The sequence below is a fragment of the Pseudophryne corroboree genome, chromosome 10 (assembly GCF_028390025.1).
Source record: "Pseudophryne corroboree isolate aPseCor3 chromosome 10, aPseCor3.hap2, whole genome shotgun sequence".
Lineage (NCBI taxonomy): Eukaryota > Metazoa > Chordata > Amphibia > Anura > Myobatrachidae > Pseudophryne > Pseudophryne corroboree.
Genome location: NC_086453.1, coordinates 221,436,203 through 221,461,410, shown reverse-complemented (window position 1 = coordinate 221,461,410; position 25,208 = coordinate 221,436,203).

Genomic DNA, 25,208 nt, shown 5'->3' with positions numbered 1-25,208 from the left:
CACAGTGGCCTGCACTCACCTCTTCACTGGATTGCTGCCGCGATCGGAGCTTAGCTCCGATCAGGCAGCGTTTGGTAACAGCACCCAGCACAGCCTGTACCACTGATGCTGCAGCCCGTGCTGGTTCTCCGTTCTCCCAGTGGCTGGGCTTAGGGCTATGCACGCAGCACTTCCTCCTCGTACTGCAAGTCCCGCCCACTTCATGACATCGTGAAAGGGGTGGGGCCAGCACTGCTGCAGTCTTGTCACATGCAATACTGAGGCAGGAAAAGGTAAGGAGAGAGAAGTAGCAAGGGAGGGAGAATAAAGGAATGTAGGTAAGACATGAGTACAGGTAAAGAAGAGTAATGTACAGACAGACAGACAGACAGACAGTAAAGTAAGTGATTAAGGTTTGTTAGAAAAGAAGTAAGTAAATAAAGATAAATACTCTATGTAAGAGATTAGAAAGGAAGGCAAGCATGTGATGTGAGAGATTCAGTAATCACAAAACATGCACTACAGTCATTTTGTGACCCTGTTTTTAAAAATGTGCAGGTGCTGCAGGATATGCTGTGCAGCCAGTAACATTTCTCGGTGTCTGTCACCGCTAGCAGAGATCTCATCCAATCGCCGCCTGAGACCTACGGCCTCCCTTCTCTGCTCACCATCGCACACTGCGCCGCTTTACAATTTATATCAGGTGTTACTATGTGCACGTTCGGGGAGAGCTTGTCAATGTGACCCGGGCTGCGGTGTCAGCAGAGCTGTGCTGGTGCTGACAAGGTTCGTGAAGCTGAGCCGGCAGATCACGGTGCTCGGCAGTGCTTTCTGCGTGGCGATCTTCTTCCTCTACCTAATGCTGGACTAGGCCATTTAGGCTATGGGAGGGGAAATTAGGCTGCAGGGAAAGAGGTTAGGGACAAGCACTTGGGGAGGTTAGGGTTAGGCTGCAGGGAGGGGACGTTAGGGTTAGGTTGCGGGGAGGGGAGGTTAGGGTTAGGCTGCGGTGAGGGGTGGTTAGGGTTAGAATGCGGGGGGGGAGGTTAGGGTTAGGCTGCGGTGAGGTTAGGGTTAGGCTGCAGGAAGGGGAGGTTATGGTTAGGCTGCAGGGAGGGGAGATTAGGGTTAGGCTGCGGGGAGGGGAGGTTAGGCTGCAGGGAGGGGAGGTTAGGGTTAGGCTATGGGATGAGAGGTTAGGCTGCAGGGAGGGGAGATTAGGGTTAGGCTATGGGAGGGGAGATAAGGGTTAGGCTGCAGGGAGGGGAGGTTAGGGTTAGGCTGCGGGGAGGGGAGGTTAGGCTGCACGGAGGGGAGGTTAGGGTTAGGCTGCGGGGAGGGGAGGTTAGGGTTTGGCTGCGGGGAGGGGAGGTTAGGTTTAGGCTGCGGGGAGGGAAGGGTTAGGGATAGGCTGCGGGAGGGGAGGTTAGGGTTAGGCTGCAGGGAGGGGAGGTTAGGGTTAGGCTGCGGGGAGGGAAGGGTTAGGGATAGGCTGCAGGGAGGGGAGGTTAGGGTTAGGCTGCGGGGAGGGAAGGGTTAGGGTTAGGCTGCGGGAGGGGAGGTTAGGGTAGGCAATGGGGGGAGGTTGGAGAAAGGCTGTAGAAGTGGAGGAGAGGGTTAGGCTGGCGGTACCTATAATTATGGGACACACAGTGACTTGGGACGTCGATGGACACCTTGCACAGGGCAGCACAAAGTCACTGGGTGCAATCCGCACTCCACAGTTTTAACGCACAGGGTTAGGAGCCAGTGTCAGGCGTATCAGCGGTGATAGCAAACTGGGGATCTCTAAAACGTGGGCCTCTGTCAGGACAGAGAGAGGTAGGAGCCGGACACAGGGGAAGCCTCCTAGTGGAACAGCCTGCCTCCTCCTCTCTCCCCTTCTGCTCTCTGCTCTCCCGTCTCCCGCTCACTCACCTTGGTCTGTTTCCTGGTGCCGGCGTCAGGGCTTGGTAGAGCAGGTAGAGGTGCTCTTGTTCGGGCAACATGTCCGCAGTGCCTCTGCTACAAGCACCGTGCAGGGAGACAGCAGCGTGCAGATCCACAGGATAATCAGCCCACATCACCGCCGCCAGTCAGGATGTGCTGGGGATGGGTCGCCAGTGTTGGGGGAAGCCACTTCTGCCCTGAGTGAAGGTGCCACCCCTGTTCATGGGGAAGGGGGGCGAGCGTCGCAGAAGGGGGAGAAGGGAACAGCTCCTGCAAGTGACTAGAGAGCGGGTGCCTCACTACTTTTATTTTGGTGCACGCAGAGCCGTCCTTCATGTGCTGACGCCAATAGGCAGCTGCCTAATGGAAGCGCCGGCTCTGCTTACTGCAATGTATCCGACCCGCTCTTTAACCTGCACTGTATCCGTCCTGCACTGTACCTGACTCACACTGTGTGACCCACACTAACTGACTCAATATTTAACTGTGTGTCCCAATATATTCCGCACTGTACCCAACACAGTATCCAGCAGGTACAGAGCACTGTTTTTATTGTTGTGTAAATTTTGGGAGCTGCTCAACAAAAAGGCTGATTGATCAGTCACTTTACATGGGCACAGAGTGACAGTCATCAGTGGCCCGGGGCCCCCAGGAGGCTGGTATAGATTGGGAATTGAGAATAGGCATGTGCACATGCCTAAAGGCCCATACACACTAGAAGATATTGTGAACTATATCAGTCCTTGTGAGCTTTATGAGCGATATCGTTCACAATGTAGTCCAGTGTGTATCCAATGAACGATGCGCGCCCCCGCCCTTCATCAGCTAGGGTTTCAGTCTTCTGAACTTGCAGCTCAATTTTGCCTATATCTTGCACGTAAAAGTGTATATCGTTCAGTGTGTACGCGGTGAACGATGAGCGATGGACAATATGAACGATATTCATCATAATAGCCACTCTGTAATGCCAGCCCATTATTTAAATTAGCCACCATTAGTGTCCCAGACGATGCTAGCAATATCGTTCATCGTTCATATCGTTTCAAAAATCATTCAGTGTGTATGCATAATGTCTTTTATCAAGTATGTTTGGAAGCTGAAGGGAAATCATTCACCAATATCGTTCATTGGTCATATTGTTTAGTGTGTATGGGGCTTAAAAGTCAGCCACCCATGGGCTGATGCACTGTAGTGAGTAAGCAGACACCCAAAGTAGTCCCTCCCATCCTCAGGGGCCCACCCCTTCTTACCCCTTATGCTACCTGGACTGCGTCACTGTAAATTTCTCCTCCAGAGCTGCTCTGCACGCAAAGACCAGAGCAAAGATTAAAAAAAAAATTTTGTGGGGAGGCAGTGGAGTGTTGTGTATAGTGATGTATTGTGGTGAAGTAGTGCAATTATGCAGTGTGAGGGAGAGAGTGTAGTGATGTAGTGTGGAGAGTTAGTGCTGAGATATAGGGGTCTATTTACTAAGCCTTGGATGGAGATAAAGTACCAGCCAATCAGCTACTAACTGTCATTTTTCAAACCCAGCCTGTGAAATGACAGTTAGGAGCCGATTAGCTGAGACGTTATCTCCGTCGACTTTATCTCCATCCCAGGCTTAGTAAATAGACCCCATAGTGCTGAGATGTAGTGTGGGAAGGTAGCATAGTGATGTAGTGCGGGGAGGTAGTGTAGTATAGTGTTGAGGTGTAGTGTGGGGTAGTAAGTGCAGTGATATAGTGCGGAGGTGTAGTATGGGTAAGTAGTGCAGTGATATACTGTAGTGCGGAGATGTAGTGTGAGGAGGTAGCGTAGTGATGTAGTGTGGGTTGGTAGTGCAGTGATATGGTGCAGAGATGTAATGTGAGGATGTAGCAGAGTGATGTAGTGTGGGGTGGTATTGCAGTGATATGGTGCAGAGATGTAGTGTGGGGAGGTAGCGTAGTGGTATAGTGATGAGATGTAGTATAGGAAGGTGGTTCAGGGATATAGTATAGGGGTGTAGTGTTGGGAGGTAGTTTGGGTATGTATAGTGCTGGGATGTAGGGTGGGGGGGTAGCGAAGTGATATAATGCAGGCATGTTGTGCAGAGATGTAGGAGTGATATAGTGCAGAGATGTAGTATAGTGAAGATATGTAATGTGGGGAGGTACTGTAGTGCAGTGATGTAGTATGCCACCACACCACCCTGGACACATAGGGAGAACTTCTGTGCGGCGATCACACGCCCGGTGGCGGCACACAATAGGCCCTTTATAAATTTCAGCTCCAGGCCTATGTGGACCTTAATCTGGCACTGCCCATAAAGGCAGGCGGGCAAAAGGCCAGTCATATCTGCCCAGGGTTAGAGGAAAGGGAAGAAGACTGCAGCAGGCAGCCCATTCCCAGGAACAGAAGTCCTCCACAGCTTCTGCCAAGTCCGCAGCATGACGCTGGGGCCATACAAGCGGACTCAGGTGCGGTGGGGGGTCATCTCACGCAGTGGGCTCACTCGCAAGTGGACTCCTGGATCCTACACGTAGTATCCCAGGTGTACATTGGAAATTCGAGACGTCTTCCCCTCACAAGTTCCTGAAGTCTGCTTTACCAACGTCTCCCTCCGACAGGGAGGCAGTATTGGGAAAAAATTCACAGGCTGTATTCCCAGCAGGTGATAATCAAAGTACCCCTCCTACAACAAGGGAAGGGGTATTATTCCACACTATATTGTGGTACTGAAGCCAAACGGCTCGGTGAGATCTAAAAGATTTGAACAATTACATACAAGGGTTCAAATCAAGATGGAGTCACTCAGAGCAGTGATAGCGAACCAGGACGATATGGTGTCACTGGATATCAGGGACGCTTACCTACATGTCCAAATTTTGCCCTTCTCACCAAGGGTATCTCAGGTTCGTGGTACAGAACTGTCACTATCAGTTCAGACGCTGCCGTTTGGATTGTCCACGGCACCCCGGGTCTTTACCATGGTAATGGCCGAAATGATGATTCTTCCTAAAAGAAATATGGACGCTTTCCTGATAAGGGCAAGGTCCAGAGAACAGTTGGCGGTCGGAGTAGCACTATCTCAAGTAGTTCTACGACAGCACGAGTGGATTCTAAATATTCCAAAATCGCAGCTTTTTCCGACGACACGTCTAATGTTCCTAGGAATGATTCTGGACACAGTCCAGAAAAGGATGTTTTCTCCCGGAGAAGAAGGCTAGGGAGTTATCCAAGCTAGTCAGGAACCTCCTAAAACCAGGAAAAGTATCAGTGCATCATTGCACAAGGGTCCTGTGAAAAATGGTGGTTTCTTACAAAGCGATCCCATTCGGTAGATTTCACGCAAGAACCTTTCAGTGGAATCTGCTGGGAAAATGGTCCGGATCGCATCTTCAGATGCATCAGCGGATAACCCTGTCTCCAAGGACAAGGGTGTTTTCTTCTGCGGTGGCTGCAGAGTGCTCATCTATGAAAGGGCCGCAGATTCGACATTCAGGACTGGGTCCTGGTGACCACGGATGCCAGCCTGAGTGGCTGGGGAGCAGTCACACAAGGAAAAAATTTCCAGGGAGTGTGATCAAGTCTGGAGACTTCTCTCCACATAAATATACTGGAGCTAAGGGCAATTTACAAGGCTCTAAGCTTAGCAAGACCTCTGCTTCAAGGTCAGCCGGTATTGATCCAGTGGGACAACATCACGGCAGTCGCCCACGTAAACAGACAGGGCGGCACATGAAGCAGGAGGGAAATGGCAGAAACTGCAAGGATTCTTCGCTGGGCGAAAAATCATGTGATAACACTCTCAGCAGTGTTAATTCCGGGAGTGGAAAACTGGGAAGCAGACTTCCTCAGCAGGCATAACCTCCACCCGGGAGAGTGGGGACTTCAGCGGGAAGTCTTCCACATGATTGTAAACCGTTGGGAAAAACCAAAGGTGGACATGATGGCGTCCCGCCTGAACAAAAAACTAGACAGATATTGCGCCAGGTCAAGGGACCCTCAGGCAATAGCGGTGGACGCTCTGGTAACACTGTGGGTGTACCAGTCAGGGTATGTGTTCCCTCCTATGCATCTCATACCAAAAGTACTGAGAATCATAAGAAGGAGATGAGTAAGAACGATACTCGTGGTTCCGGATGGGTCAAGAAGGACTTGGTACCCGGAACTTCAAGAGATGCTCACGGAAGAACTGTGGCCTCTACCTTTAAGAGAGGACCTGCTCCAGCAGGGGCCTTGTCTTTTCCAAGACTTACCGCGGCTGCGTTTGACGGCATGGCAGTTGAACGCCGGATCCTGAAAGGGCATTCCAGATGAAGTCATCCCTACCCTGGTCGAAGCCAGGAAGGATGTAACCGCAAAACATTTTCACCGCATTTGGCGAAAATATGTTGCGTGGTGTGAGGCCAAGAAGGTCCCTACAGAGGAATTCCAACTGGGTCGTTTCCTACATTTCCTGAAAACAGGACTGTCTATGGGCCTAAAATTAGGGTCCATTAAGGTTCAAATTTCGACCCTGTCGAATTTCTTCCAGAAAGAACTGGCTTCAGTGCCTGAAGTTCAGACGTTTGTAAAAGGGGTACTGCATATACAGCCTCCTTTTGTGCCCCCAGTGGCACCTTGGGATCTCAATGTTGTTTTGAGTTTCCTAAAGTCACATTGGTTTGATCCACTCACCACTGTGGAATTAAAATATTTCACATGGAAGGTGAAGATTCTATTAGCCCTGGCTTCAGCCAGGCGTGTGTCAGAATGGGCGGCTTTATCATATAAAAGCCCTTACTTAATTTTTCATTCTGACAGGGCAGAATTGAGGACTCGTCCTCAATTTCTCCTTAAGGTGTTTTCTGTTTTTCACATGAACCAACCTATTGTGGTACCTGCGGCTACTAGGGACTTGGAGGACTCCAAGTTACTTGACGTTGTCAGGGCCCTGAAAATATATGTTTCCAGGACGACTGGAGTCAGAAAATTTGACTCGCTGTTTAGCCTGTATGCACCCAACAAGATGGGTGTTCCTGCTTCTAAGCAGACGATTGCTCGCTGGATTTGTAGTACAATTCAGCTTGCACATTCTGTGGCAGGCTTGCCACAGCCAAAATCAGTAAAAGCCCATTCCACAAGGAAGTGGGCTCATCTTGGGCGGCTGCCCGAGGGGTCTCGGCTTTACAACTTTGCCGAGCTGCTACTTGGTCAGGGGCACCCCTGACTGAGGAGGACCTGGAGTTCTCTCATTCGGTGCTGCAGAGTCATCCGCACTCTCCCGCCCGTTTGGGAGCTTTGGTATAATCCCCATGGTCCTGACGGAGTCCCCAGCATCCACTTAGGACGTTAGAGAAAATAAGAATTTACTTACCGATAATTCTATTTCTCGTAGTCCGTAGTGGATGCTGGGCGCCCATCCCAAGTGCGGATTGTCTGCAATACTTGTACATAGTTATTGTTACAAAAATCGGGTTATTCTTGTTGTGAGCCATCTTTTCAGAGGCTCCTTCGTTGTTATCATACTGTTAACTGGGTTCAGATCACAGGTTGTACGGTGTGATTGGTGTGGCTGGTATGAGTCTTACCCGGGATTCAATATCCTTCCTTATTATGCACGCTCGTCCGGGCACAGTATCCTAACTGAGGCTTGGAGGAGGGTCATAGGGGGAGGAGCCAGTGCACACCACCTGATCCTAAAGCTTTTATTATTGTGCCCTGTCTCCTGCGGAGCCGCTAAACCCCATGGTCCTGACGGAGTCCCCAGCATCCACTACGGACTACGAGAAATAGAATTATCGGTAAGTAAATTCTTATTATTTCTACTTAACACAGTCTCCCCAAAAGGACTCAACGAAAGTCTGGGTTTACACTGTTTCTTGTAAGCCTTTTTCTGTATACAAATTTGTACTTTTTCTATTATATGTAACAATGTATCTTTAAACTATGTGTTGTAGCAGTGTTGTAGTCTGCCCCATGTTTTTCGTATGTACCTAATAAGCTACCTAGGTGCAAGTGTGTTCCCTACACGGTAAGCTTTTTAAGCTTGCTCTGTTACATTTTCCTGTTATGTCCTGACGAAAAGAGGTTCATCCCCTGAAACGTAAAGAAAAATAAATGCTGAACTTCTGAAGACTTTGAGTGCCGACTGTTCTTTTTTAATATATATGTGTATATATATATATATATATATATATATAAAACATTCATTTCTCCAGCGATGCAGAAAAAGTAGACAAGCCAGCACTCACGTGTAGATGAAAGAAAAGCAGGATTTATTCCTTAACCAAATGGCATGGTGAAGTACAGCAAATACAGTAAACACAGCCCGACAGCTGTTTCAACAGACAACAGCTGTTTCAACCGACTGGTCTTCCTCAGGGGCTAACCGCACTGTTGTCCGAACACGAAATATAAGCCTCAAATGGCTTAAAAACACATCACTTCATTTCATTCACTTCTGTTTTGATATACAGCGTCCTTGCAATTCCCCTCACTATCAGCATGCCATTCACTAGTCAGGCTGCTGAGACCACCCGCCGCACGTTTTGCCGCGCTCCCGAGCCGTTGCTATGCATGACACCGGGTTTGTTTAGCTTAGTTACCAGTGTCGTGGAGTGGGAGGAGACAGCAGGGGATGCATTAAACATGCCCAGACTTGTCTCAGCCCACGTTCTGATGCTGCTGGGTTGATTGTGGTGCCATTTGAGGCTTATATTTCGTGTTCGGACAACAGTGCGGTTAGCCCCTGAGGAAGACCAGTCGGTTGAAACAGCTGTCATCGGTTGAAACAGCTGTCGGGCTGTGTTTGCTGTATTTGCTGTACATCACCATGCCGTTTGGTTAAGGAATAAATCCTGCTTTTCTTTCATCTACACGTGAGTGCTGGCTTGTCTACTTTTTCTGCATCGCTGGAGAAGTGAGTGTGTATTATATTTATTGCTGCCTTGCACCACCATTTTTTGCTTTATATACATAGGCTTTGAGTGCTGTCGTGATTTCCTATATATATATATATATATATATATATAGTCCAGCATGTCAGGCGGCACTCCATTTACAGATGAAATAACCATTAATGCCGGTGCCCTCCAGGGGGAAGCAGGACGGAGCCCCTTCCAAATGTATAACAACAGTCAGGCGGCACTCACGGTGGAAAAAATGAAACAGACAGCTTTGCAAGGCGTCTGTTTGATTTTTTCCGCCGTGAGTGCCGCCTGACTGTTGTTTTATATATATATATATATATATATATATACACACATTTTATTTTTTTTATTTTTTCCTTCGCCCGGTACCCTCACAAACCAAAAGCTGGCACTGGCAGCATACACGTTCCTAAGTGCGGCACTCATAGGCTTGAGCAATAATAACGCTGGACACAATAGTGTATCAAACACAACGTTTCAATGATTTAACATTGTCATCAGCTGTTACAAGCTTATTCAGCATCTTACCTTAAATAATGCTACACCCAAGGTTGATGTCCTGTTTCACCAGATGACGAAATATCAAAGATTATCTGGTTAAAACTGACATCACTGACTTAGTTGCTACTAAACTCAAACACTCTGTTGTACCGAAAAATGGTTGCTTTGGATGTGGCTGTGCCACGTGCAGTTATCTTATTAAGGGCATAGGTGTGCGCAGGGGGGGTGCCTGGTGCGCACAGGCACCCCTAATGTCTGGCACCCCGATCTCACATGCCTGATGCAGCAATCGCCGAGCAGGCTGATTACTGTCCCCTCTGAGCTGCACCCTGTCAGGACTGCATTACTGACCGGACACCTGGGTTAATCAAGGGTGCCACTGACACCGACTTTCAAACTTCCGGATCCACCTCCATGTACAAAAACAGTGTGATCATGATATGACGTGATTACGTCATGCTGCTCGCATGCCCACCCATCACACCCACCACATACACACCTCTCTCTTTCTATGCTATGCCAACGCCAGCCACTGATGAGGAGCAGCATGCAGTCAGCATTCCTCTTAGGAAGACAAATTCAATACTGGCAGGCGGTCCGCAGCAGCATTGACACGTCACTCATTTTTTCCAGCAGCAGCGGTACTAGTCTGCTACTGTCAGTGTCAGTATAGTTACTGACTTGTAAGTAAGCTGCTGCAGCTTGCAGGGGAAAGAGGGGGAGCCAGACCAGGCTGAGGAGGAGCAGTGTAATTACAGTGAGTGACAGCAGGGGAGTTTGTTTGGTGCACACCACAACATCTGACAATGCATCTGCTTTAGTAGGATTGGTACAAGGGTGGATATTTTATATGCGTTGACCATCAATAGATGGTGCTAGACACGCCCAAAAGGTGGTGCTAGACACACCTCTCCGACGGTGCACCCCCTAATAAAATGTGCTGCGCACGCCAGTGATTAAGGGTAATACTTTTCAGCATCCCTGTTCTGGAAAAACCTTTTTAATACAACATCATTTAACTTGCACTTCTAAATATGTGGTATATCAAATTGTGTGCTCCTGTGGTCTCTCAAACGTAGGGAAGACGTGATAATGTCAATTATTATCTTTAAGCATAAAGCTATACACTATTACCGTGGAGCCGCTATGGCCGCTAGACCACGTGCACGTGCTACGCACTTTGTACGCTATTTGCGTACAGAGTCCCGCACGTGGTACGCACTTGGCGTACACACGCTGCGCTGGGTGTACGGAATACACACAGCGGGCGCACACACAGTCGATAACCTTTAAACTTTATTAATAAAACACAGTAAGAATATACTTATACTCTAAACCTTAATAACCAAGTACTGTTTGATGTAACGTTAAAAACCCTTAACAATGTGTATGCTGTTTGAGCGATTAAGACGCTAAGAGAGCCCTTTGCAGGAAAGTGAAAACACAACACCGGGTTTGGTTATAACCGCAGCAGCTCTAACACTGCCGTGGATTATTCAGAGTAAAAGGGGAAAAACAGTACAAATCGTACACTACAAACTAACATATAAATCTAACATAATAACAGAGAATAACATGAACAATGGCGAACAATGGCTACAGAGAATATACATACGTGGGGAATCTTTCGCATGCGCGACCTGGAATCCAGTCCTCAGCTATCAGGTAGAAAGCCTTCAGAGACATGAGGCTGGCCAGGCAACAGTGGTCTTTATATACACAACATACATTCACAATACAATGGTACCTGTATCTCATTGTTCATTGGACACAGGGATGTGTCTCTACATTACAGCAAAGGTCATAGGTGGATTTGAACAGGTGGGCTGTGTCTTTCCCCAACTGCTCTGGTGGGAGGTATCCTCAGGATTCCCGCCGCATGTGTAATTTACAGCAAATACAGTTAATGTTCATAATCTACTTCTGTACATAACTATACGCAGGAGCGAGCGATCCTTTCCTAACTAACACCAGAATGTTACTCTTAAAATACCCTACAGCTGGATACTAGACACCACCTTTCAACCTTTATCTGACCCTTCCTATCATGCAAAGAGGAATCTCTCTGTCCAGGAACAGTTTAAACTAATCATACTCGCTGACATGGTCCAGGGGAATATTAACTACAAAATGCACTATTTGGGTTAAATATGCTACGATCGAGTTGCACGCTACACGCTCACAAACTCCGCCGTAAATACACATCTCATGCGCACGATCGCCGGAGCGATCCTACGCAACTTGCGGGGATGTGCACGCACGGGGGAACAAGTGCACGAGCAGCGTGCATGTGCATGAGGGGTTAGTACAAGGGGCATGCATCATGATATTTTTCGACTTTGACAGTCCACCCTTTGGCAGTCAACAATAACTGCCACTATCTAACCAATTAAGCAGAAAAATATATAATACCGTGAAATACCTATAAATGATTGGGTGTAGGGAGGAGAGGAGAAGGTGGGAAATGTATGACCTAGTGGGATAGTAAAAGCATGTATGTATGAAATTCACGTCTGAGGGGTCATGTATCATCGTGCCGTACATGTTCTAGACAAGCTTCGAGGTATTGCGAAGTATACATTAAATCCTTCTGATCCCGTATTAAGGGTCTGTAAGTGGGCTAACAAACTCTACCGAGCTCTTTTCGGCTTTTAGTTCCAACAAATGGGGTGCACATTAGTTGATGATACATGGAGGGGGAAAATATGTGAGTGCTAATATATGTACCTATATCACCTGTCGACTATGTGTGTCACTACCTAAAGATCGTAGAGATGAAGATAAGAAACATGTGTTATAAATACATTCATATGATAATGTGTGTAATTGTCCTTGGATGTTTTGTTGAAGTCTTGTCCGGATAGGTGTATCTTTGCTGTAAGTGGTAAGCAAAGTTTTTCAAGTGTCCATAGAAAGTTAAAGTCTCTAAAGTGTCTCGCAAAGTCTGTGAAAAAGTTCATCAAAGGTCTGTGGATATGTTCATCAACGGTCTGTAGAAATGTGCATCAAAATCTTCTTCCGAGTGGATGTCTTTTTACCTTGGAGAAAAACAAAGGAGAAACGGGTGAAAGAAACGGACCGTGGAATCACGTCTTATCACAACATTGTCTCGATTGATGGGTCATAAATTAAACCAGTTGTTGTAACAATGCCCTCGCTCCTTAAACTCATCAATTTGGTACTGCGCTTGCAATGCATTAAAATCCGAACACATCTGAATATCAATCCAATCATTATGACAACTCCTAGGATACAAAGGAGAAATTTCCCTACATTCACGATAACATTTTGAGCCCATTCTCCTAAACCTGAGAACCAATTGCGTGGGTTCAACCATGAAACCCAGCCGGTCAGTTCATTACTCACAGCAGTAAGGGTAAGGTTGTGTCTCCTTCGGAACTCCCACTTCAATTGCAAGATATCGTCCATCTTTTGATCTATGACCTCGGTTGGGTCATCGGTGCTGTTTGTGATATATGTACAGCACTTCACACCATACTGAGTTGCTAGGGTGACACAATACCCGCCTGTCACTGCTGTGAGGTAATTGAGAACCATCCTGTGCTGGATCAGTTCCGTTTTGTAAGCTTGCAATTCCCTCCCAGTATACCTGAAGGTGTCATCATACATCTCGGTGATATTGTCTATCAGGTTCGCTAGCGCAGTAATATACCTAAAGTTTATAATTCCTCTGGCGGTACGGGTGATATCTAGCGCGAGTAGGAATTGAATCCCGGTGGATTCGTGGATCAAATCAGAGGCTGCGTGCTCTGTCCTATCTATAAGGTGTCTCTTAACAATGTGTTCGTAGTGAGTGTAAGGAGCTTGAGCATTGCGGTGAACGTCTTTCATCTTATCATGGGTAATGGTCATTACTTCTGGCAACACTCTTCCAATGTAACACAATCCCTCTGAGTTTGGGGCAAGCCACTTATACGCCTTCCTCCCACATATGAAATATGCATCATCGGGGAGGACATATGGGACAGAATATGACATCACCATATTGCAAACCTTCCAGGTGAAAAATCCTATCCCTAACTCTCTCATCTGTTCAGTACACATATCAGGCTGTATGATATGCGCACAGTATCCTGGTGATACTTCTCCAACCCGCATGGTCCTACTTCCTAGAATGTACCTATACTGAAAATATCTCCCACCGTTGGCTATTTGGCGTATAAGTTCTGAGTCTAATGGCATTCTATCGGCTCTGTGTGAAAATGCCATGGTTTGGTTGTTTCATGTCACTTCCCAATTTCCCGGCTTTCGGGGATTGGAAATGTTAAAACATACTAAGGACCTATCCACATGATATTGGTGGAGCTTCAAACTAGGTGGCCTAGAAATATTAAAATTTCGTGTCCACCGGTCTCCCACCCCTTAATTCAAGTACCTCACCTATTGTTAAAGAGTATGGCACTAGTCCTGACTTGCTCTGACCTTGAGGTACTTGTGAGCACACCCAGCATTCCGTTTGGTTTAAAACCTTACCCACTAATGAGTGATAGTCACTCAGTGGATGACGGTCCATGTTGATATTAAGGCTGGACTGACATCTCTGGATGCACCCATCCTCAACTATGTTTTCACAATTCCTACAGATACAATTCTCTTCAGCTAACAATCCTTCACAGTGTCTCCTAGTGTCATGACTACCAGATCGTTTTCTGATACTCGCCTTTGCTCGGTGATTGTGTTGCTCTTGGAATTCTACGAATCCATCCTTGTCATCAGAACCCATTCCAGATCCTTTCTCGACCTCTCTGGTACTCTCACCGAAACAGACTGTTCTGGTCAACAACAGGGTCAACAGGAAAACTCGGAACGCAGTCTCTTGGGGTAAGTCCATCTTGCAGGAGGAGAAAGAAAGAGTGGTAATGGAAGGTAAAGAAAATAATAAGAAGGGAAAGAAAATTGGTACGATAATTGTCCTCTAGTCTTGTTGTTCTTCTTGCTCAGATGCCGTCTCAACAGTGCTGCCTCTCAGTCTTCCCAAAACGGACACTCCAGTGATACTATATTCTTTCCGAATCAGCGACCTTTCTGTAAGGAGCATAAATCTTGCATTACCATTTGTTTAACTGTTGTGTGACATACCATCCTTAGAACATGAAAAAACAAAAAGAAAGAATAATAGAAAAAGAGAAAAATTGTCAGATTTCCGTTCACCATCAGGCTGTCACACCAACATGTCTATCGGTATCTCTGCACAGTCTCCCCCACCAGTATTTCCACTCTCCATCCTCTGTGCATGGCCAGGCACAATGATGCTGGTAAGATATACTGGGGTTGGGTAGACCTCTGAAAAGACCAAGTAGACATGTGACGTTTGAGCTGTGGTTCTGCTGGTGAACGTCAGAGATGAAGAGGAAACATTTAAAGATAAATCACAGAGTTTACCTGGCCGCCCCTGTGTCTACAAGGAATGACCTACCAATTACATCAACTGTGACCTCAGGTTTACTACCTAGGCTAACAATCAACTTCACTGGCTGCAAATTACAGGTGCGGCCCAAAATTTTTCCTATATGATCCCTGATTACAATTACGTGTGTCATAACTTTGCTCGTGTTCTTGTCTAGGGGGTCTGACTTTATGTGTGCTGTTACAGTTGCTGGCATAATGCCCTTCCCTTTTACACAGATAACAAACCCTTGTCTTCCTCCATGTGCCAAGGGCCGGGGGTTTTGGTCGAGTTGATGCCTCTTCCAGTGCTTGGATGCTCATCACCATCAACCGCTCTCCCTGTGCTTCCCTGGTTCTTTGGATATTATGGTCATGCTCGATAGCGGACTCTCTTAATGCAGCCACCGAGATACCTCTCCAGTTAGGTTGAGTGGTCTGTACCCTTGTTCTCAACACTTCCTTTAAACCGTCCATTAATACGGACACAGCTACCTCCCTATGATGCATATTTTCCTCAATGTCCACGACCCCAGTGTATCTAGCCATTTCCTGCAGTGCTCGGTGGAAATAGTCAGAAGCAGTGTCACCTTCTTTTTGTCTAATGGAGAAAATTTTGTTCCACTTGACAACAGTTGGGAAATATACTCCTAACTGCAGATTGATCTGTTTAACATTCTCCTGATTGTATTCATCAGTGAGAGGTACCTCTTCATCTAATTTACAATCAGTAATGAATTTCACAGGGTCAATACTAGAGGGCAAACATGCCCGCAGCACTGTGCGCCAATCTTTGTTATTGGGTTCGGCGGCGTTACCTAGTTCTTTAATAAACCTTTGACATGCGGCTAGATCTTTCCTGGGATCGGGGAATTCAGACATAATTGTCCTTAATTCTGTCCGAGACCAGGGACAATGCATTGCAATGTTCCTGACGGGAGTGACTCCCTGTGCGTCAGTCTTTCCATTGGGGACTGCGATCACCCTGACAGGATTTAGTTCAATTACACCATCTTGTGTTGACTCTACAATGTGAGGTGCAATTGTCTGTGCATAATATACAATACCGTACTTACCTGTGGACATGACCTCACCTGACTCTCCGTTAGGGGGATTCACTACTGCCTTTACCAATTGGGCCGTGCCCACCTGGGTGCTCTGTATGGTGGCTGCTGGAGAAAGTGCCGACATCGTGCTGGGCTCACTTTCTTGCTTGTAATCCTGATGGAAGTTTAACATGGGGTGCAACTTGCACGGGTTAGAATTTATACATTCATCAGGTTTACTCCTATCGTCATTAATACATTTATTACATTTATTCTTATTGTCATTAATACATTTATTAAGTGCACTTTTATCATCATATACCAGTATGCCATTCTCTGTAGCCATCATCTCTCCTGTTATGTACGGTGGTTGTGCAGTTGCCATCAGTTTCCTGCTAGGGTTGGAACCAGCTGTGTAAGCTAATTCCCTCTGTATGTCACTCTCTTGTTGCCATAAATGTAAACAGTTTGTGTGTCTGATCCTCTGTTTTTGGGATTTTATGAGACAGATCCTAAGCCTTAGATTATGCAACACCTCTGAGTCAAAACTACCTATCCCAGGAAATGGTGCTTTATCCCCCACAGTCATTCGTGTCCATTCATTACAAAAGGTCTCAGTGTGGGGACCATACTTCCCCCACATTACTAACTGGGCTGACCCCCGGGGTCTGAACTCTGCAGTCTAAACCCTGACTGCTAAACGTCCCTGTGTTGTGCAGTTGGCTTCCATTGTGGACCTTTTTAACACAGAAAAACTTCCTAAAATGCACCAAACACAGTAGTCTACGGTGGAAATCCTTAAAGCTCTTCCACTGAACTTCTTCTGCTCCGAGTACCACGGATCCGCCTTCTAGCAGACTCGTGTAGCCGTTGCAGGCCCTACCTCTCAAGATTTTCCTGAGAGATCGGCGACAATTCCCTAAACCTTTACTTTACACAAATCACGCTTGCATGTGCTCCCTACAACGCGTATGAGGATAAGATTTACGCACGAATATGCAACCTCATATCATGTTGCGTCAATTGTTTACACATACAACCGTGCGGTCCAATCGTACCACTTATAGACACTTGTTATCTATAAATGGTAGGATCATTGGAGTCTCCCTAATGTGCTCCACAACAGCCGGAGCGTAATACCATGAAAACTTTTATCACACTCCGTCGCATGTGTACACCTGGACCGTGCTCGCACGTTTTCACCTAGACCGTGCTTCACCAAGCTTCACCAAGATCACCAAGACCACCAAGATCACCAAGACCACCAAGCGGGGTTCAATACACTCATACCTTTTTCAGCCCACACTATCATTCTATAGTTTTCTGATCAGAAAAATCCTTTCCTGTTAACTGATAGCTTTCCCCAGAGGTAATACAGAAAAAAAGGTTTGTTTTTTTTAAACTAAATATTGGATACTGATCAATTTGTGCTATTATCGCGTGGCTACCGTCTCGCCTAAACTGAAACAGTGCTATTGTGTGATTTGTATTTAGTGGGCGTACCTGTTGCGTAATATACGCCACGTGTGTAGGCCTTTGCGTTGCGTACGCAGTCTCGCACGCTGCCCGAGACACGTATACAAAGGCCGGATACGTCCGCAGCAACACAAATAACACACTTCTATAAATGTAAACGATATTCAACTATAATCGCTTACCCACACCACACAGTATCTCCTGTATAAGCCTTTATAACTGGGCCAGGCTGCGTGTGCGTTTTGCATTTACTCCCTTAAATATTACTCTATATTTTTAACTAAATAGCAACAAATTTCTCAGCACGGGTCAAAATGTATCTAATAATCAATGCTAATGGCAACAAGCGAATAGATATGCCGGGTACACTAATAAAATACAGGTGTGTGCGTGTGTTACGTGTGTTGCGTGCGCAATTGGCACCAAACAGAAATTTAACAGATTTAAAAAAAAAAAACAATAGCTTTACGTTCTTACCTTCCGGATCCCACCAGCATCCCTTCAAACCAAGCGGAGCAGACGCTTATCTAATCAGCACTAATGTATCCCCGACCACAAAACGGCTAACAAGGGGATTCTACCTTCCCGCCCTTTGCTGATAGATAAAAGTCTGCCTTGTCCTGCTAGGCTGCGGATATGAGGAGAACTGGACGAGCCCTCAATTGATAATGTCAATTATTATCTTTAAACATAAAGCTATACACTATTACCGTGGAGCCGCTATGGCCGCTAGACCACGTGCACGTGCTACGCACTTTGTACGCTATTTGCGTACAGAGTCCCGCACGTGGTACGCACTTGGCGTACACACGCTGCGCTGGGTGTACGGAATACACACAGCGGGCGCACACACAGTCGATAACCTTTAAACCTTATTAATAAAACACAGTAAGAATATACTTATACTCTAAACCTTAATAACCAAGTACTGTAATGATGTAACGTTAAAAACCCTTAACAATGTGTATGCTGTTTGAGCGATTAAGACGCTAAGAGAGCCCTTTGCAGGAAAGTGAAAACACAACACCGGGTTTGGTTATAACCGCAGCAGCTCTAACACTGCCGTGGATTATTCAGAGTAAAAGGGGAAAAACAGTACAAATCATACACTACAAACTAACATATAAATCTAACATAATAACAGAGAATAACATGAACAATGGCGAACAATGGCTACAGAGAATATACATACGTGGGGAATCTTTCGCATGCGCGACCTGGAATCCAGTCCTCAGCTATCAGGTAGAAAGCCTTCAGAGACATGAGGCTGGCCAGGCAACAGTGGTCTTTATATACACAACATACATTCACAATACAATGGTACCTGTCTCATTGTTCATTGGACACAGGGATGTGTCTCTACATTACAGCAAAGGTCATAGGTGGATTTGAACAGGTGGGCTGTGTCTTTCCCCAACTGCTCTGGTGGGAGGTATCCTCAGGATTCCCGCCGCATGTGTAATTTACAGCAAATACAGTTAATGTTCATAATCTACTTCTGTACATAACTATACGCAGGAGCGAGCGATCCTTTCCTAACTAACACCGGAATGTTACTCTTAAAATACCCTACAGCTGGATACTAGACACCACCTTTCAACCTTTATCTGACCCTTCCTATCATGCAAAGAGGAATCTCTCTGTCCAGGAACAGTTTAAACTAATCATACTCGTTGACATGGTCCAGGGGAATATTAACTACAAAATGCACTATTTGGGTTAAATATGCTACGATCGAGTCGCACTCTACACGCTCACAAACTCCGCCGTAAATACACATCTCATGCGCACGATCGCCGGAGCGATCCTACGCAACTTGCGGGGATGTGCACGCACGGAGGAACAAGTGCACGAGCAGCGTGCATGTGCATGAGGGGTTAGTACAAGGGCCATGCATCATGATATTTTTCGACATTGACAGACGGAATGTATGTTCAAAGAGCGGATGACAGCGCACAAAAGCGCAATCCGTCATGCTTTGAACACAGGTACCAGTAAGCAGCCAGTAGCATTCCACTTTGCAGAAGCTTCGCATAGTATGGCGTCACTGTGTTACCGGATGATAGATCACATACCAGCAAGTATTAGAGGGGGTAATCGAGGCCTCCAGCTCTTACAGTGTGAATAACGTTGGATCATGTGTTTGGATACTTTAGTGCCAAGAGGTCTGAATGACCGTCTAGGCTTGGGATGTTTCTAACTTGCAATTTAATTTTTGATGTGTCTAAATTCTATACGATGCATTGGATGTATATACTGAGTGTCCTATGATGTAATGTTTTATATATTTTATTGTATTGTACAGTGGCGTAACTACTGCCCCCGCAGCCCTCGCGGTGGCTTGGGGGCGAGGAGCTGCGGGGGCGCTGCCACTGATTTAGAGCAGATTGACATGCGGACGAGCGTCCGCATGTCAATCTGTTGTCACTAACCGTCCCTGCTGTAAGGAGGGACACGGAGGGCACAGCGCGCGCCTCTCCCGTGTCCCTCCTGCGTCTCCGGTAACAAAGCTAAATATTTATCTTATTAAAAACACGTTAAAGGTTAAAGAACACAGTACGCAATTGGCGCAAAAAGTACCGCAAGGGTACTCCCTTAACTATACCTTAAGGAATGTACTTATACTGTAAACCTCTGTGTAGTGGTAGAGTGTAAATGCAACACTGAATAACCTTATTACCATTAAAGCTGTTTGAGCGTTACCGACGCTCTGAGATTACTTAATACTATAAGAAAAACACAGATACCGTGCTCAGGGTCCAACGCCTAAATATATATTATAAATGATATACTTGCAAAAGAATTAATACAAATATAAATCATACACTACAATATAACATAGACTAACTAACCAGATAACTACACAGGGAAATACAATACAATTACGGTTTAAAGGAAAATCGGAGAGAAAGGGGAGAAGGGAATAAGAGAGAGAAAATGGCTCACCATAACAACAAGAAAGACAATATGTTTGCAGAGAAGAACTTACACATGTGAGGAACAATCGCTGCGCAGTTAATCAATGCTGACACAACCCTACAATACCGCATGGGACAGAAGCTAGACTCCATTTTATTAAAGCTCCCATGATTCCAAAAACCACACCACATGCCTGAAAGGGGGGGGGGGAGGAGGGGAAGACATCCAGCAGCAGCCATTTTAGATTTGCAGGTCCAAACACATGGCACCACAATCACATAACAGAAGACACAAGACTCCATTCCATTCCAAAATGTCCAAGCCTCAAAACAATGCATATGTTCTGATTTTACAATTCCAAACCATCTAAAACACCTTTCACAATGTAATCCAACTTCCTAGAACCATCTCATAATTTCACATTCCAAATCACCTTTCACAATGTAATCCAACTTCCTAGAACCATCTTATTTCACATTCCAAATCACCTTTCACAATGTAATCCAACTTCCTAGAACCATCTTATTTCACATTCCAAATCACCTTTCACAATGTAATCCAACTTCCTAGAACCATCTTATAATTTCACATTCCAAATCACCTTTCACAATGTAATTAACACAAACGTAACTGCATGGTGGTATTTATGATTAACAAGATATATAGTATAACTAACCAGCACAATCTATTTTAAATCTCCTTAGGCAAACAAATACCACAAACATTATGCCACAGATTGTACACTGTTCCAATCATCACAGACTCCGCAGAGCATCCACAAACACCCAACAATCACACAACCAAGCTACAACATCCTATTTAAACCAGAAAGCAATCTGTCTATATTCCCTTATCTAGCCATGTGGATTCAATACTTAGCCTTTGGTGCCTGGTCAGTCCTGGGGATGTAGCCTCCATGCTGCTGGGTGCCAGGTATCTGTGTGTGTCTGTGTAGCTACCTTACATCTGTGTCTCTCTGAGGCCACACCTGACCACTACCTTCCTGTTTGACCAGTCCCTGGGGGAGGGGTCTTTCTTTCCTTGTATATGCTAATCAGGTTCAGACCTGAAAACTTAGTTGATCATCCATTGTTCCCAACAAAGCTGATCTTAACTTTTATACATATAATCATATCTATCCGCTGCAATGTCCCACGACAACACTATAGGTCTCAAACTAAACCACACCTTATTCTGCTTGCTTCAATACCAAACATGATGTGTTTATCTGGTTCGGTTCTAATGATACACGTCCATGACAATAATTCATTAGCTAATTTTAAATCTCAATAATGTCTGGTGTTTGCTGTGCTCGCTGCGCATATTTGCAAGTATAGCGGCTTATATGTGTGCAGTTTATATGGTCTCTCTATGTAATATTTTTGACTTTGACAGTCCACCCTTTGGCAGTCACCAATAACTGCCACTTCCTAAAACATTTCAAAAAGAGAAAAATATATGTCAGGGGTTAATACATTTCCATGGTTGGGTAAGAGAGGAGAGAGGAGAAGGTGTGAAAAGGGTATGACCTAGTGAGATAGCAGAAGCATGTGTGTATGAATCCATGTTTGGGGGGTCATGTATCATCGTGCCGTACGTGTTGTACATCAAGCTTCGAGGTATTGCGAAGTATACATTTGAATTCCTTCTTATCCCGTATTAAGGGTCTGTGGATGGGCTGTCAAACTCTACCGAGCTCATTTCGGCTTTTAGTTGTAACAAAATGGGGATGCACATTTTAGTTGATGATACATGAATGGGGGAAGTATGTGGTTGCTGATATCTGTGCCTGTATTCCCTATCGACTATGTGTGTCATTACCTGTGGGTTATAGAGATGAAGATAAAGAACACTTATGAAAAATGCAATGATATTCTATGTCAGGGAAATGTACGTTCGTCGATTGAGGTCTTGATTGGTGTCGGTTGATTGGAGTCTTCTTCTTTGTGCTTTTGCTCATAAATCGTGAGTAAAGCAAACAACGTCCATGGATTTACAAAAACATGTTGGGCTAGCGTGATTTTAAAGTTCCTAGGGAAACTGGGGTACCCATGGCATTGTCCATCAAAATCTTGTATATCAGGTCGTCTGCTCTTCTTCTTTCCATCTTTCCGTCGTCGGCCCCTTGGCTCATCAAATCCTTCGTCTACGTGGGTCTTTGTACCTCGGAAGAAAGCATAGAAATGGGTGAAAGACGGACCGTATACTCATTACATCATTACGTCATGGTTTCTAGCATTGGGTCATAAATCAAATCCAGGTTAATTACAGTTTCCTCACTCCTTAGACTCATTACCTCAGGTAGTACTTTTCCAATACAACACAATCCTTCAGAGTTTGGGGCAAGCCGCTCATACGCCTTTCTCCCGCATATGAAATATGCGTCATCCTCTACTGGCTATGTGGCGTACAAGCTCTGTATCTGTAGGCATTCTATCTGCTCTATGCGAAAAGGTCATGGTTAGGTTGCTCCATGACACTTCCCAATTTCCCGGCTTTCGGGGATTGGAGATGTTAAAACATAATAGGGACCTATCCACCTGGTATTGGTGGAGCTTCAAACTAGGAGGGCTGGAGATATTAAACCTCCTGTCCACCGGTCTCCCACCCTTTAGCTCAAGTACCTCCCCTACCGTTAAAGGAAATGGTACTAGCCCTGATTTACTATGACCCTGAGGTACTTGAGAGCATACCCAACAATCTGTTTTATTTAACACACTACCCACTAAGGAGTGATAGTCACTCAATGGATGCCGGTCCATATGGACATTAAAACTGGACTGGCATTTCTTTATAAACCCATCTTCAATGACATTGTTACAAAGCCTACAGATACAGTTTTCTTCAGCTAACAGTGTTTACAAATAACATGGCTGTTAGATCGTTTCCGGTACTCGCCTTTGCTCGGTGCTTGTGTTGCTATTGGAAATTTACACCTCCGTCTCAGTCATCAGGACCTTTCTGGACTCTTTCTCGACCTCACTGATACTCTCACCGAAACAGACTGCTCTGGTCAACATCATGGTCAACGGGAAAATCCATATCACAGTCTCTTGGGGCAAGTCCATCTTACAGGAGGAGAAAAGAAGAAATTTGTAATGGGGTACAAAAAAAAATTAGTTTGAGGGGGAGAGAGACTTGTTACGATAATTAAGTTCTCTAGTCTTGTTGTTCTTCTTGTTCCGTTGTCATCTCAAAGGTGCTGTCTCTCAGTCTTCCAGACGAACATTCTGATAATGCAATATTCCTTCCAAATCAGCGATCTCCCTGTAAGGAGCAAAAATCTTGCATTACCATTTGTCTAACTGATGTGTGACATACCATCTTTAAACATGAAAACATGAGTGAGAAGAGAGAGGAAAACAAGAACAAAAGAGAGAATAATTCATATGCATATATATATATTTTACATAACTTGACAATAACCATCAATAGGAAAAGAGAAACAAAGCATTTTTAAAACATTGTCAACATTAAGAAAACATTGTTAGACTATCAGGCTGTCGTATCTACGTGTCTAATGGTCTCCTTGAGCAGTCCCTCCCCACCAGCACTTGCATTACTCCACTGTCTGTATCTGGCCAGAATACATAGTGGCGGATAGGTCATGCTGGGGTTTGGTAGACTTCTACAAGGACCAAGCGAATATGCAATGTTTGAATTCTTACCAATAATCGTCAGAGATGGGGATAGAGAGTGAGAAAAGAGAAAAAGATTTTCACGAATACATTTACAACTTTTCACCCGGTCATTCCTGTGTCTTCAGGGAATGACCTCCCACTTCATTAACCGTTACCTCAGGCTTACCATCAGTCCTAATGATCACCTTTTCTGACCACATATCATGGGTGTGGCCCGGAATTCTTCCTATATGATCCCTGATTATAATTGTGTGTGTTATAATTTTGCTCATTTCTTGGTCTAGGGGGTCTGACTTTATATGGGTTATTACAGTTGCTGGCATAATGCCCTTCTCTTCTACAATTATAACAAATCCTTGGCTTTCTTCCAAGTGTCAGTGACCTGAGGTTTTGGTTGATTTGATGCCTCCCCAAACGCTTGGATGTTCAGTGCCATCAACCGCTTTCCCTGTACCTACCTGATCCCTTGGATACCATGATTATGTCGTTGTCTAGGGGGTTGGTATGCCTTCTGTGAATCTTTGATCATACAGTTAGATCTTTCCTAGGATCTGGGTAATCAGACATGATTGATCTCAATTCTGTCCGGGACCAGGGACAGCGCATTGCACTGTCCTTGACGGGAATGGTTCCCTGATCGTCAGTCTTCCCATTGGGGACTGTGATCCCCCTGACAGGACTAAACTCAATTACATCACCTTGTTTTGGTCTTACAATATGGGGTACATTTGTTTGTGCGTGATGTAAAACATTGTACGTACCTGTGGACACGACCTCACCTGACCCTCCGTTAGGGGGTTTGATTATTGCCTTTACCAATTTGGTCGTGTCCACCTGGATGTCTTGTAGGATGGCTTCTGGAAGAGGTGCCGACATCGTTCTGGGCTCACTTTCTTGTTGGTAATCCTGAGGGAAGTTTAACATGGGGTGCAACTGGCACGGGTTAGAATTTGTAATTTTTTTTACACTTTCATTTTCATAAACATTATTACATTTTACACTTTCATTCTTAATACAGTTACTAAGTGCCTTTTTATCGTACAACATTGTGCTTTTCTTTGCAACCATAATGTCTCCATTGCCATGTCTCTCTTCCCAAGATGAGGGTTAGGTATGTAAGTTATATTTCTTTGCATTTCACTTTCCTGTTGCCATAACTGCAAACAATCATCATGTTTAACCCGTTGTTTACAGTATTTTATGAGACAGATCCTTCGCCTTAAATTATGCAGTACCTCTGAGTCAAAACTACCTATCCCGGGAAATGGTGCTTTATCCCCCACAGTCATTCATGTCCATTCGTCACAAAAGGTCTCAGTGTGGGGACCATATCTTCCCCACATTACTAACCGAGCAGACCCTCGGGGTCTGCAAGCCTCTGGAGTCTGAATCCTGACCTCCGACCGTCTCTGTATTGTGCACTTGGCTGCCAT